Here is an 11,496-nt window from a genome sequence, read left to right on the forward strand (position 1 = left end):
CATCTACAATAGCTAAACATCCCTTGCAGGACCCAATCCACGGGAAAGATGCCCATCATTCGTTCTGGTGGGGAGGGAAATGTGGGGGCATTGATGGCTCCTGGGTTTGGGAACCGAATAAGGACCCTCTCCTAGGCCTTTGGTTTGTACCCATTTCAGGGTACTCCTGCCTGCATTCAGTGGCCTTTAGAAAGGAGCTGGGAACTTCAGTTCCCCGTCACCTGGGGCCAGGACTCTTCCAGACAGGCTCAGCAGGGAGGCCAGAGACTGTGTGTGGTCCATGGAGAACTGCCTCCCCACTGGCCCTTAGAAATGGCCCCTGCGAATCAGGATTGCAGTTCCCTGGTGTGAGCGAAGCTGCCCCTGTCCGGGGGGTCCCTGTTCTGGGAACAGAAAGAGGAGTTCACTCTCCAGGGCCGGTTGCCAATCTGGCACCTTTCGCCATCCACGAATAAAGACGTATTGCAGAGACAGCCACGGCCAGTTTAGGATGTCACAGCTGCCACTCAGCTCTGCTTGGAACGTAATGGCCAGGCAGCAACAGAACTGCTGTAACACCCAGGGGCCTGACCCCCTTGAGCCCAAGGAGGATCTTTGCTGGTGCTGACAGTGTAGGGCCTATGGTACGCAGCTGAGCAGTTCCGATTCCACCCAGCGGAGGGCCAGGGTGGCACATACTCAGCATTCCATTCATGACTCGATCCTATTGTCCTAAATTAACAAAAGTTACCCAGAGCCCCACGCCTGCTGAGTAATAGCGGCCTGTGAGGAGCCACTGGAAACATCTCTCCCAGAGAAGGGCTGAGGTCTGAGCAAGCGGTGGGGATGTCTGCACTGCCGGCACAGGGCATCACAGCGGTGGGGATGTCTGCACTGCCGGCACAGGGTCTGACTGCAGCTCACGCAGACTTACCCCAAGCTAGCTTTAATCTAGCTAACGCAAGCGCTGGAGCAGCGAAGCCGGGGGCAGCACAGGAGTTAGTGTGGAGTATCCACCCGAAGAATTACCCAGAGCTCCAGGTGGGATTCTCCAGCCGCTTCCGCAGTGGCTTCACTGCTCTGGTACCACCCTAGCTAGACGAAAGCTAGATGGGTATGGCTAAACGGGCTGCAACTGCAGTGCAGACATACCCTGTATCTGTCGTGGTGGAGAACACACATTCCCACCAGAGTAGCTGTGCGGCTTTGGCTTTGGGCAGCTAAAAATCAAGGTGGGAACAGGGCGTGGGGGGCTCATTTACTCATTGGCTGCCATGCAGCCGGAGCGACAGGCGCTGGACGTTCAACTGGCAGGTCCCAGCTGGGGAGCTCAGCTCAGCCTGCGCGGCGCACGAGAGAGGTTTGCTGCAGATTGCAACGGTCATGAAAAATTCAGAGGGAAAGAGAAAACAAAACCAAATCAATAAAAGAGAATTTGGCCCAGGGAGAGCGAGTGACTCTGTGAAGCCCAGCCTGCTCCTGGAATGTCCCTACGGTCTGACGGCTCTTTTGAAAGCAGCGAGGGGACCTTGGAGCTGAACGGCAAAGCCGCTGTGAAGAAACCTATGAGTGGCAGTGCTGGGGAGGGGTCTAATTAGGGAGGCCAACCTGGCTGAACGCTGGAGATGGCCCCAAATATGGAAATCCCGTCGGGCTGGGTCTCTGTGCCCAAGAGGGAGCTTGCAGAGGAATGGAGCTGGCTAGCCGCACAAGAACTGGAGCGGAAGAAGGATTTATTATTTTTTAAATGCCTTGAGTGGCATGGGAAGTAACAGCTTGATGAAGACAGAGCTTTCTTATCTCACTGAATTGCCAAGCCCAGAGGAGAAATACGGCCATTTCAGAGAAGCCGGCATTTCCCCTCTTGTAGTAGGGGTTTGTTGAGCAATGACAGTGCGACTGGTGCTGTACAAACAGGAGGGCAATGCAATAGATTGCAGTTTCCTCGGGGTAGCTAAGTACAGCTAAGATTTCTCCATTCCATCTTCCATCTGCCTGTAACATAGTGCTCTCTCCCGCACGTGTGTATGGATAGGAATTCTATTAAAACCAAATCCTTACTTGCGTGTGTGTGTGTGATATATTACACACACACAGAGTAAAGTCTCTCCCTAGCTATACTGTCTGGGCCAGGTTCTGCTCTCAGCTACGCCAGTGCAAATCTGCAACAAGGAGACGAATGTCCATGGATTTGCTCCACATTCACACTGCTGTAAACGAGAACAGAATTTGACCCTGTCTATCTAGCAGGTAGATCTTCCCAGCAGCGACTGAGCGTGTGCTGTGGACAGCATGGTTTAGCATATACAGCAGTGTACATGGAGGGGAAACACCTGGGTTCGATTCCTGGCTTTGCTACCGTCTAGCTGTGTTATGGTGCAAGTTGCTTACCTCAGTTCCCCCACCTTGAAATGGGGAGGCATAACACCACCTGCCCCAGAGAGAGGTTTAGTGAGTATTTGTAAAGCTCTTTGGGCTCTTCTGATGAGAGATACGATTTCTTAGCTCCTACACATTAGGCCCATAAGCTATTCAACCCACTTCCCAGTGTAATGCCTGCAGATCCCTGGGCATCATTCTTCTGCTCTGCCTGGGATATCCCTTAAGGGATCAAAGATGAGAGGCAGTGCACTCCGGGACTGATACACTCCTTAGGCCTGGTGCAGAAAACCAAGCTGGATACCCTGCCCTGGGGACAGGACTTCCAGCAATGCCACTTTTAGGATACTGACATGATTAAAGGAGAGAAACATACAAGGCTGCCGAGCCCACCCAGCAGCCAAGATAGAGAAGCAAAGCAATGCTTCCAGAACTGCAGCTCCACTGGATCCCCTGAGCCTGTCCGGGGCGGCTGATCACATTTTTCTTGGGGACCTAGAACTCACAAACAAATCCACGTGCTGCAGAAACAGACAATCGCTAACTGGATCCTGTGCATGAGACAGGACGAGACCCCGGGCCTTTCCATTCCAAAGACACAAGGCTCCACCACCGCCTTTGCCAAAGGAGATCTCGGAGTGTGCAGCCGTCATAGGTCTCTGAGGCTGTCTATCAGCCAGCCACGAGTAGACAATGGCACACCATCGCAGACATGCAGGGCTTTCCTGCAACTGCGCCCCTAGTCAGCTGACATTGCTTATGTCTAACGTGTAGCCTCCTGAACGGGTGTGTTCTGGGTGCACTTGCAATCCTGGGAGTCAATCCTTGCGGAAGGATTTCCTTTGTCTATAAAGGTAAACTGTACCGAAACACTTGAAAAATAGCCTCCCGCAAAACTCAACCGATAAAGCCCAGAAGTCAAAAAATCAATGCTCCTAACACAGCCAGCCAGAGCCAGCGTTGTCACCTTTCCAAGATCTCTTGTAGGTTTATTGCTTTCCTTTGTCTTTTTTTCAAATCTCAGCTTAAAACATTTCTCTCCCTCGCCTGTTCGTTTTGCTGCCCCTCTGCGGCTTGCCCCACTACCCTTTCTTCACTACACAATGTCTTTGCACCATGGCGGTCTGTAATTAATTCACAGTAACACATTGCACTTCAACAGCTCTTTTCATACAAGCATCTCAAAGTGCTTTACACACATTCATTCATTAAGACTCACGGCCCTCTTAGGACAGTGGTAGAGAAGTATTATCCTCTCCCTATTAAAAACGTAGCATCAGTGATTAATCAAGGGGCTGGCTGGTACAAGAGCGGTGAGTGGAGAAGCACAAAAAGGCAGTTAGAGTGGTTAGCCAATTGGACAAGCATATGTACGACACCACAGAGCAAGTACTATTACCTCCATCGTAAAGGCAGGGAAACTGAGGCACACAGTGAAATGACTTGCCCCAGGTCACGCAGTGAACCAACGGCAGAGCTGGGAGTGGAACCAAGGATATTTCCCTGCTCAGCCACAATACTCCTCTGGGTCACTTTAACTCTGTAAAGAGATTTGGGATACAGGCTTATAGCAGATCAAAATTCAAGTCACCAGGACAGCATCAGGTCCTTCATAGGTACATATGGAAAGTCACTGCAAATATTAAAGAATCCAGTTCAAGACATCGGCGCTAATATTCAGCGTCCTCCATAGTACTGGCCCTTTGTAGGTGAGAGATCACCTTCCTCTCGTGCTACAGCCTCCCATGGCAGCTATGATCCAGTAGAATGACACCATCAACTACTCCCAAATTTTACGAGACAGAACGTGCTTAGCGACTGGACCAAGACAGTCACCAGTGACCATGAGAGTGCACAACATTCGGGGCATCACCCAGCTGAATCCAAAGGCTACACCAGACACACTACGATCAACGCTGCCAACTGGGAAGAGTTGTCAAGAGTCAGATGCAAGTTTCAGACAATTGAAATAGCAAGGAGGTGCTCAGTTACAACAGCGAGGGTGGGCACGATATGAAAACCCAAACAGATCGGAAGTCATTGGCAGCACAGCTCATCGCTGCGCCACTATTCCAGACTGTTCGCAACGGTCTGTTCATTTCTCCCAGTGTTCCCCTGTCTCAAAAAAAAAAAAGCGACTTCCTGAAATAGAACAAGTGTCTCAGCACACCGCTCTGAGCAATGAGACAGGCTCAGAGAACATGCCACAAACTCCCACAGACAGATCGGGGAGTGCTGGATTGAGCAGGAGTTATTCACAGGACAATGAAAAATAGATTAGAAGAGGCCACATTGATTCCAATAGGATCGATTTCCAGTCTTTAAATACCGAGCGCAAATACAGCCAGATGCCCTTGTCCTTCTGTGCAATCAGCTTCCAAATTAAATGTTTAATTCAGGCCTGTAACATGGCTTAGAGGGGGGACTGCAGTGATTAGTTATATGGCCTCAGAGCAATAGATACATCACTAATAAAGCCAGATGTCTCCAAGCAAACTTTAAAAATGCCTTTTCCGGTTTCAATATCTCCATAAGCTTAACATAAGAATGGCCATGCTGGGTCAGACCAATGGTCCATCTAGCCAGTATCCTGCCTCTGACAGCGGACAATGCCAAATGCTTCAGAGGGAATTAACAGAACAGGGCAATCTTGAGTGATCCATCTCCTGTTATCCAGTCCCAGCTTCTGGCACTCAGAGGTTTAGGGACAGCCAGAGCATGGGGTTGCATCCCTAAACATCTTGGCCAATAGCCATTGATGGACCTACCCTCCATGAACTGATACAATTCTTTTTTGAACCCTGTTATACGTTTGACCTTCACAGAAGCCTCTGGCAATGAGTTCCACAGGTTGACTGTGTGAAGTAGTATTCCTTATATTAGTTTTAAGCCTTCTGCCTATTAATTTCATTGGGTGACCCCTGGTTCTTGTGTTATGTGACGGGGTTGTGACGGGTTGGATCACAGAAACCCCCTTGGGGCTGCCAAGTGATGTGCCAAGACTACTTCTGCCCCTGCTTTCCCTGCCAGCGTGGGACTCCAGAACCCTGCCTGGTTGTGCCAGACACGCTTGCCAGCCACAAACACAGACCCAGATCTGAACCACCTCTCACAAACTGCAAGCTTATCTGAAAGCAGCGTAAGAAGTGTTCCTGTCTCCAACACTCAGATGCCCAGTAGGGTCCAAATCCCAAATAAATCAGTTTTACCCTGTATAAATCTGATACAGGGTAAACTCATAAATTGTTCGCCCTCTATAACACTGATAGAGAGATATGCACAGCTGTTTGCCCCCCCTTCCCCAGGTATTAATACATACTCTGGGTTCATTAATAAGTAAAAAGTGATTTTCTTAAATACAAAAAGTAGGATTTAAGTGGTTCCAAGTAGTAACAGACAGAACAAAGTGAACTACCAAGCAAAATAAAACAAAACACGCAAGTCTATGCCTAATACAGTAAGAAAACTGAATACAGATAAAACCTCACCCTCAGATGTTCCAATAAGCTTCTATCACAGACTGGACATAATCCTTTCCCCTGGTACAGCTTGTTCCAGCTCAGGTGGTAGCGAGGGGATTTCTCATGATTGCAGCCCCCTTTGGTTTGTTCCACCCTCTTATATGCATTCTGATATATTGGAACCCCAGAGCCAACCCCTGACTCTTTGGTGCAGTTTGGATCTAAAATTCATCTCTCTGTGCCATCTCTTTTCCAATGGCAGTTTCTCCCCCCACCACTCTCCCCAGGTCTTAATGAGCGCCATAGAAATGCCTATGAATACATAAATTAGATTAAATTAAACCAAATCAATCAAGAGGCTGTCAAACTGGCAGCTTCCTATCGGGTTTTTAACTATCCTTATACAATCGTATTGAAGGACACAGTTCACATTTCTTGTATTGAATTAACTGTTTCGCATATCTACATGTAATCATCAGACTTGCTTTTGTATCACACTGCTGTTTGCATTACAGCCCACCATAGCTTGGAATTTTAAAGATAATAAAAATGAAGTCATACTTAGCACGATCTCTTTGTTATGTTTGTACAGCACCTCTCACAGTGGGGAGGCACCCCCACAATTCAAATAATCAATCATCATTACCCTCATTTTATGCAGGGGTAACTGAAGCACAGAGAGGTTAAGTAACTGGCCCAAGGTGATAAAAGAAAGGTAGTGGCAGACACAGGAATAGAACCCAAGTGTTCTATCTCCCAGCCCTGTGCTTTGCCCACTGGACCACAATGCACAAAATGGCCACAGTAACTCACAACTGAAAAAGCGGAGGGTCAAAGTAGCTTCATTTTTAAGGCCAACAATAGAAGCCGGTATTTCAGCTTTAAAGATGAGCTAGTGTCTCATGGAAAGAAGGTTCTGTCTAGGGGCAGTTCTGTTTTCTGGGTGGTTGTTTGGTGTCTTTTTACTCCCTTTGACATTTATTAATAGAAACATTCATAGGAAAATGGGATTTTCTTAAGAGGTTATTCTCTTCTATTGCTTCTTTCTCCCAACTGAGATCAGACAAGGGAGGACCAGAAATGGCTCACTTGATTCATTCACAAGGGAATTCCCAAACTGGACGAGATTAATGGGCCTGCCCATCCAACAGCCTGTCTCCAACAAGGCAGAATTCCAGATAAACCAGAGGAGGGTTAAGACTCTCAAACTCACAACAATGACCAATCCACAAAATTGTGTAGTGGAGCCAAACTTTTCCAAAGCCCCAGGCTGTTCAGATCTACCCACAATGCAGCTAATTTAGCAATTCTGCGCTACACTTTGGAGGAGACTGGTGTCAGTTTATGCCTATCCATCAGAGCGCCCATGAGGGGGGAGCTCAGATGGGAGCAGACACAAGCTACTGGGGGGGCACAGCACTGATCTTGAGGTGCGGGCAATGCGACCGTGGGGTTCCCACCGCTCAAGGAAGAGGTGCCAGAGAGGGTGCGGGCACCCTAGGAGTGGACCTGAGAGGCCAGGACTAGAGACGCCTGGAAGCTGCTCAGAGCCAGTTGGCTTAGAAGGGAGGCTCCAAAGGCTGGGTCCAATACACCTACCTGATGACGGTTCACTAGGGGAGACTGAGCCAGAGCTGGAACAGGGGGAAACAGAGAGATTCAGTGACATGTTCCAGGTCATACGGGGAGTCTGCAGAGGAGCCAGGAGCTGAGCCCATGTTCTCCAAGCCCCAGTCCAGTGCCTGAACCACAAGACCACCCCCACTCCCACTTGTACAGAACCCACCGCAGCAAACAACACGCCACTGATACACTCAGAGGGAAACCACGTCCACGCGCTGCTACTCGGGTGTCAGACCAGCACGGGGGGGGAACAGGGGGGACTTGGGCATCAATTCACCCCATCCCGTCACTCAGTCCTGCTTTCCTAAGGCTTTTTAACATGCCTTCAGCGCGTCTCCTCAGAGCCCCCTTCAGTGAGCATCGCCACCATTGGATCTTAAAGGCAGAGGGGTCTTGCTCTGCACGAGGAAGGAATTCCCTGGAATTCCACAGGGAAGAATTTCCTGTCCTCCCTCTTCTGCCCAAAGCTTCCCCTCCCTGCCCAATGCGCCCCAGGCCCAAAGAATGACCTCGGAAGCACAGGCCAAGTGCTCAGCGCAGACGCTTGAAATGAAGCCACGTGAGGTTCGGCCAACAGCCGTGGACTCCCCCAGCGGAAGCATGACGAGACAGACCGTGCGAGCTCCCCCTCTGCTGTGCTGCCCCGTGACTAGAGAGGGTGGAAGCCGGGCAAGGACCATGCTATGGGCCCTGGCTTGTAATGAGATCTGCTCATCTTCCGAGTGCCTGGCAGGACGGCTCAGGAAACTGCCTGGCTGCAGATGGAGATGACAGGAGGCAGCATCTCCCTGCTGGCCACACAACCCACTCCCTTTCCCCAGAGCCAGCCTGCTTGGAGTCCCATGTGGACTCAGCCAGACCTGAAGGAAGGCAGGGGGAGGTCCTTGGGGTCAGATCCCTCCACTCCCCAAGCCCCACAAGGAAAAGCAACTCAGCTCCAGACTTCTCCTTCCCTTCTCATCCCCCAGATGAGAGTGGACTCGTGCTCCCCTCCCCACCGTCAGCATGGGTGTTCTTCAAACCTCCAGCCCTTTCTGCCCCACCTCCAGTGTTTCAGGCCTGGGAAAAATCTTCCCACAGCAGGAGGACAGAGGCTGTTTCAAACTTTATTTGGTCCAGCAGGGCTAGGGACGGGCACCTCCCAGAGCCAGTGCGTTCACAAAACTTCAGGCTGCTTTTTTCCCTAGAGGGACGACACCAAACGTTTAATCCCCCTGCTCCCCACGCCCTGACAACAGCGTCCTTGGATTCAAAAACAACAACCGACAGACAAAAACCCAAGCACCAAAAACTCACCCAAAGCAGACAATAAATGTGTGCGCTCTCGGATAGCCCTAGAACGCCTCTGAACAAGGCTGGCAGAGATGGGTTTCATATGCTGGCAGCGTACGTCTCCTTCTAGTGGCTGGCTCCAGCAACTGGACCAGCCAGCTATATCCAAACAAAGCAGCTATTTATTTAGCTCGAGGGATAAGGGATTTTTGGTGCAGCAGGTCTCAGGTTCAATATCCACTGTGGCGTATGTGACCACCGGGCTGTACATGGTTACTCTGTTGTCTGTAGTCATTTATCCAGTCGTGTTTCTCTTTCTCTCCTCCCTTTCGTTCAGCGTCTGTCTGTCTCTCTCTCTCGCTAGATTGGATTTTCACTCTGCCCCATTCTCTGCTTTTTCCCCTCTTCCTCTAGGCTAGGGTGACCAGACAGCAAGTGTGAAAAATCAGGACGGGGTTGGGGGGTAATAGGTGTCTATATAAGAAAAAGCTCCAAATATCGGGACTGTCCCTTTTAAATCGGGACATCTGGGCACCCTACCTAGGCTCCTCTTCTCACAGCCTCCCCCGCGCGAAACACAATCCCACAGCATTGGCGTTGAAACTGAAACTAGGATCTTTGAGAGGAAGCATCCACCTAACTTTAAAATCGTTTGCAGAAGGGAGCAGACAGACTCTGGGCAGCAGGGAATTGGAAAGGGTTCAGAAAAGAGATACACGAATGATTCAAGGACTGGAAAACATGCCTTAGAGTGAAACCCTTAAGCAACTCAGTCAATGTAGTTTACCCAAGAGAAGGTTAAGAGGGGATGTGAGGATGGTCTACAAGGACTCACAGGGGGGAAGGGATTTCTGGTACCAGACCGTGCTTTAATCAAGCAGGAAAAGGCATAACGAGAGGCTAAGAGTTGGAGGATGAAGCTGGACTTATTTCAGGCTCGAAATGAGGTGCAGATTTTGTTAGCAGCAGGGGGAATCAGCGGCTGGAACCTCTCTTCTGAGAACATGGTGGATTCTCCATCCCTGGAAGCCTTTCAAGCTAGCCTGGATGTCTTTCAAAAACAAAACCAAACCCATGCTACAGCTCAAAGAGAAGCTTTGGGTTTGATGCAGAAGCTTCTCTGTCCTGCCCTGTGCTGGAGGTCAGATACCATGACCCCAATGGTCCCTGCCGGCCTTAACAGCTGACACCAACTCTTCGCTCACTTTCTGGGCAAACTAGTCTGGCCAAAGCCCTGGGGAAGCACACTCCAGAGCACAATCCTGTCCTGCCCCCGTGGGAGGGGGCGAGATGAACTCAGCTCAGAGCAGCCGGAAGAGGAGGGGGCCCGGTGCTCCGTGAAGGGCAGAGAGGGCTCATTTCGGACCACAGCCCCCTTGCGTTTTAGAAGAGCGTGATGAGCCCCCTGCCCGCCGTGCTGAAGGGGGTCTTCTGACAGGAGCGTCTGGGCCGGGAGATGGGGCGGGGGGGGGGGGGGGGGCAGAGAGAGGAAGAGATGCCTCAAGCAGAGGCTGGGCCAGGAGTTGGAGGAGCGGAAGCACAGAAGGAGCAGACAGACGGGGGCAGAGGACCTGGGAGGTGGGGGGAAAAGAGCAGAGGAGGAACAGAGGAATGGGAGAGAGCAGGTGGATGGAGGGATGGACAGAAAGGGGGGGGCAGAGAGGGGGGACACCAGACCTGCTGCAATACCCAGCCATGCCCAGGTGGACACAGATCCCAAGGCACAGGCTGCTCCCTGCTCTCACCCCTACACACTGCCAGGGGGGCAGTCGGTTGTTTTAACCCCACTCCCCCCCTGCACCCTCCCAGCCCGGCCCCGCAGCTGGTGCAAGCATCGCCCGGGGCTTGGCTGGGGGGCACCTCCCCAAGGCACCGGGCAGCCCCCCTCCCAGACACCCCCAGCCGGCGCTTGCCCTCAGGCCCGCAGGCATCGCCCGCTTTGCAGCCCGCAGCGGGCACGGCGAGCCCCGGGCTCCCCGCTGGGAGCTCGCCAGCCGCCAGGACCTGTAGGTCTCCGCTACGCCGGACCCCCGCCCCCAGATCCGGGCAGGACCCCGGCACTCACCGCAGCGGCTCGCCCGGGCTGCCCATCCCGCTCGCCGGGGCAGGGGCAGGGGCCGGGCTCGGCTGGAGCTCGCCGGGAGGAGAGACGCCCGGATCCCCGCGGGGGGCCGCTCCCGGGGCCTCGGACTGAAGAGCGGCCGCAGCCCCGGCCGAGGCGCGGCGGGAGGTTTCCGCGGCTCCCCCTCCCCGCGCCCGGTGCCGAGCCCCGGCGAGCCCCGCCGGCCAGAACTTCTAAGGCGGGGTCGGGGACCCTGGCGAGCGCCCCCCGCCGCCGCTGGGCGAGCGCAGGGAGCGGGCGGGCTGGCGGAGCGGTCCCCGGGCAGGGGGCTGGAGCCTCCCCGCCCGTCCTCCAGCCAGGGTCGCGGCAGCGGGGACCGCCAAAGCCGCGGCGGCCGCGGATCCGTGGGCCAGCCGCTCCCCGGCAGCTGCAGCCGGGCTCTTTGTCTGAGACATCGGGGAACGCGCTGCCCGGGGCCACCCCTGCAAAGAGGCGCCTCCCTGGGCTGCTGGGCTCGGCGAACCCAGGCTCACAGACACCCCGCGCAACAGATGGGAGCCGCGGGGAGCCGCTGCAGCAAGCCTGGTTTGTCCTCTTGCCCCCCGCCCCCGGCCACTCCCCCCACGGGCATCTTTCTGGGGGGCTGTTTTAGGCTGATTGCGTCAGCTCCTTCTTTGTGCTCTCCCGGTAAACACTCCGCACTGAGATCGCCTCTGTCGC

General features: G+C 52.9%; 1 protein-coding gene across 3 annotated transcripts in view; it reads right to left on the reverse strand.

The window, feature by feature from the left end:
* LINGO3 (leucine rich repeat and Ig domain containing 3) overlaps positions 1-11,105 on the reverse strand; it is a 100,563-nt gene extending 89,458 nt beyond the window's left edge. For 2 of the 3 annotated variants that reach the window (XM_084614441.1, XM_084614437.1), the window contains exon 1: positions 10,780-11,105. The gene's annotated coding sequence lies outside the window, so the exon portion shown is untranslated. Of the gene's footprint in view, positions 1-8,738; positions 8,830-10,779 lie in introns of those variants that run through there. The other variant, XM_084614438.1, reaches the window with a different exon arrangement.
* Between the last annotated feature and the right edge of the window lie 391 nt (positions 11,106-11,496).

This window comes from Lepidochelys olivacea (assembly GCF_965140295.1).
Source record: "Lepidochelys olivacea isolate rLepOli2 genome assembly, chromosome: 25".
In the NCBI taxonomy this organism is placed as follows: domain Eukaryota; kingdom Metazoa; phylum Chordata; order Testudines; family Cheloniidae; genus Lepidochelys; species Lepidochelys olivacea.